Genomic DNA, 3,911 nt, shown 5'->3' with positions numbered 1-3,911 from the left:
ATACTTAGCAAGTTTAAGAGAGTGTCATAAGGTTGGAAAAAAAAAGGGTAGTTTGTGTCCGAAAGAAGGTGATGCAGTTCTTGTGTTTGAGGAAAGTTTGAAGAGAGGATTTTGGAAAGTAGCAAGAATTGAGATTGATCAAGGAAAAAGATAATATAGAGAGGAGCAGAAGTCAAAGTTGTTAGCAAAGGAACGCCACTGCACATAAGCAGGCCTCTTCACAAACTGTATCTAATAGAGATGGATGCAAAGGTAAGTAAAGAAAATTCAGCGTCCTACATGTAGAAAATACAATCATGCTATTCTTCCTCCCCATACTTTTGAACAGGTTTCACAGTTTTTACCTATCATACAGCTTATGGTCAATAGTTAAAAAGTTTGTGTATCAACTTTGATATGATTTCACATCCATGTTTCTTCATACTTCATCTAGATTATTCTTTAGCTAATTTTTTGGGTCGGTAATGTAGATATATATCTCGCTTTATTTTAGTAAAATTACCTTTGTTTTAGAAGTAAGACTTCACATCTGACGATCTCGTCGCCCAAATTAAGCTTGCTTTACTTCTTTACATGTCACATACCTAACAAAAGATGAGAGATTTAATATAAAGAACGAAGATGAAAAGTAAGACAGGAGTAAGATGTAAAACATTAATGACATCTCTGTAAAACATTCAAGTTCTATAGCTATGTGTACATCACTGACTAAAAACAATTGTTATTGAAATAAAAATACATAAATACGAACCCCATGCGGAGTACATAATAACATTGAAATTAGTCAAATTCCAAAGGACTACTTTAAATAATATTAAGTTTAACAAGTTTAAATTCAGGAATAAAGGATCACCTTTCTAAAATAGGATTTGAATGTGAATGATTAAGACACAATTTTTCAAACTTTAAATCGATTTTTCACTTTGTTAATTATACATTCCATACATGCATATTATTGCAAAAATCAGTTTATATTATAAAAAGACCTTTGTTATTGAATAACAAAGCGTAAATTATTAATACCTTTTAATTATCAACTGCACGCTCTTGTAAATACTTATGATCAATAAAAAGAACACTATACATATAACAGTAAAGGATGCAATGAAAGTAAAGTTTAACACTGTTAAACTAACATTTGATCAAAAGTATAGTTTTGAAAGCTCTGTGTTGCATGAATCAACATTTCACAAAAAATAGATTCGGTCGTGTTCTGTGTGTAATTATATTCTTCCTGTGTTTAACTTTTTCTTTTTTTTTCAAATTTTCTTATTTCTAAAAGAAATGGTTTGTTGTATACAACTATGAACATTTTGCTACACACGAAGAGATTAGTCAAAAGTGGCGTCAGCAAAGAAGGGAGGTGATGCATGGTTGGACATGTGAATATAAATTTTTACAAATATCCCTTTTTTCCATAGACAAGTATAATCAATAAAGAAAAATTCAGCGTCGTACCTGTAGAAAATGTTCTCATGTTATTCTGCCCCCATACTTTTGAGCTAGTTTTACTGTCTTTTACCATGCAGCTTATTGTCAATAGTTAAAAAGTTGGTGTATCAAATTAAATATGATTTATCTTGCATGTTTAGTCATACATTATCGAGATGCTTCAGTAGCAAATTTGTTATATAAAGTTAATAATATAGTTCCATAATCTCGCTTTACTTTCGACAAATTACGTACGTTTTAGAAATAAGACTTCATATATGACGACCGTGTCGACATAATTATGTTTGCTTCAGTTCTTTACATGTCATATACCTTACAAATATGAGAGATTTAATATAAAGAACGCAACCACATACATATCAGTTTAAAAATGATGACCATATTTCATACCTATTTGTTAAATCAATCTTTTATCCATGTAAGTTCTGTTACGTAAACACGTTTAAGCAGTGAACGAAGATGAAGAGTGAGTCAGGATCCCTTTCAACAAGCAGTGTTATAAAACATTAATAACATCTATGTAGAACATTCTAGTTATATAACTAAGTATACATCACTGACTAAAAACAATTGTTATAGAAATAAAAATACATAAATGAGAACTTATGCAGAATACATAATAACATTGAAATGAGTCAAATTCCAAAGGACTACTGTTAAATAATATAAAGTTTAACAAGTTTAAATTCAGGAATAAATGGATCACCTTTCTAAAATAGAATTTGAATGTGAATGATTAAGACACAATTTTTGAAAGTTTAAATGGATTTTTTCACTTCACTAATCAAAAATTCCATACATGTATATTATTGAAGCAAAGAGATCTCGACGAGCAAACAGACTAATAATAAGAAATTATTTGAATCCACACCCTAAATTCAACTGGTAAGATAAATTGAAGCCGACGGGTAACATAAACTGAAGCCGTATGGCTTTGCATTTCACGGATACATTGATGGCTTTATATTCAAATTTATCAGCTGTCGGATAATTATAATCAAAATTATGCGATAACCTTTGCAAAGCAAAGATGCGTGATGTTGTAGGTTAAGTTTCATAAGACAATAATGAATTTATAAACCAGACATTAATTTTGTCCAAATATTCATTGAATCTTGCAGTCATATGTTGCTAAGTTAAGGTTAGGAGAGAATTTAAGGGCGTTCTGTTTTCCCGCTGCTCTACTACTAAAAATATAGTAGAGAGTCATAGAAAAACTAGCAAAAAACAATTACGGCTCTCGTTCGTTGCAAGTCTACACCTTAATCTTTGAAAACTGCACTTCTATACATTCAACCACATAGTGCATTGGAGACAGATGGCAAATTTAGTGTATTTATATTCCTTACATATATTCAGTTATGACTAATGTGACATTGAAGAAACAAACCAAAAATCAGTAGCATTAATAAAAACCATTGAGATTTTCACAAGAACCATAGAGATAAATCCAAAAACAAATTATCATTTATCGTCACTTTAGTCACTTAGATTTGTAGTTTTCCAGCCGTAGGATCTATTTTCATACATGATATCGAAACAAGTAGCTACGTGTGTAACACATTTCATAAGGGTTTTCCTCTTTCAAATTTCTTTTTGCTGCTGCTATCAACACTTTAGACGTGATACTGATAGTATAAATCAGTACATCGTGTCTTTTAAATGTTTAAATATGTACTGTATGTCCTTGTTCAGTAGCATTCAGATGTTGGCGGTCTCAATTTTTTCAGATCAGAAGGGTCACTCGTGCCGGAACCTTTGATGTTTTTGTTCTCGCGTATGTCGCGCCGCAAATGGTGGCCGCCATTATTCCAGCCAGTTGATTAGGGGTTTTAACTTTTTCCCACCCTTCAAAATTATCCGAAGTCATTTCTAAAGTCAAAATATTCTCGAAATCATTATTAAGTATTGATGTCATGTAATTTTAATGGTTGGAATCAAGTGAGAAATCCTTATCAACTGGAATAATGGCCTACGTGAGGACACGTTGAACACCTGAGTGACCCTTCTGTATCGTCATTATTCTGTGCTAATATTATGATTTTGGGCTTGAAGATGTTGGTGAGGTCAATCTAAACGCCCTTAAACCATTCTCAGAAACTTATCTTATTAAGATATGACTGCAAGATTCAATGAAGATTTGGTCAAAATTAAAGTCTAGTGTTTAAATTCGTTAAGGTTTTATGAATCCTAACCTACCCTACAACATCATGCATCGTTACTTTTGCATAACGACATTAAAACTCAAAAGAAATCGTAAGATTCTAACGATTTTTTTTATTTAAACGCGTTGAACCTGGTCAAGACATGGTCTCTTTATATTGACAACTACAGATTGAAAGATTTGGTTACAAAATCATAGTTTAAAGATGATTTCTTTTGTTTGTATTCAAACTGTAAAAATAGACCACCGTGATCCTTCATAACTTCATATTAATGCAAACAAAGTTTAACACATA

At 31.4% G+C, this 3,911-nt stretch overlaps 1 long non-coding RNA gene across 1 annotated transcript; it reads right to left on the bottom strand.

The window, feature by feature from the left end:
- Positions 1 to 282: 282 nt before the first annotated feature.
- On the bottom strand, positions 283 to 1,941 carry LOC124449539. Its single transcript, XR_006949436.1, has 2 exons — positions 1,687 to 1,941; positions 283 to 584 (listed from the first exon to the last, which is right to left on the bottom strand). It is a non-coding gene; the product is annotated as an uncharacterized LOC124449539 (long non-coding RNA).
- Between the last annotated feature and the right edge of the window lie 1,970 nt (positions 1,942 to 3,911).

The sequence above is a fragment of the Xenia sp. Carnegie-2017 genome, unplaced genomic scaffold (genome assembly GCF_021976095.1).
Source record: "Xenia sp. Carnegie-2017 unplaced genomic scaffold, XeniaSp_v1 HiC_scaffold_23, whole genome shotgun sequence".
In the NCBI taxonomy this organism is placed as follows: domain Eukaryota; kingdom Metazoa; phylum Cnidaria; class Anthozoa; order Malacalcyonacea; family Xeniidae; genus Xenia; species Xenia sp. Carnegie-2017.
This window is presented reverse-complemented; position numbering and strand designations above follow the sequence as displayed.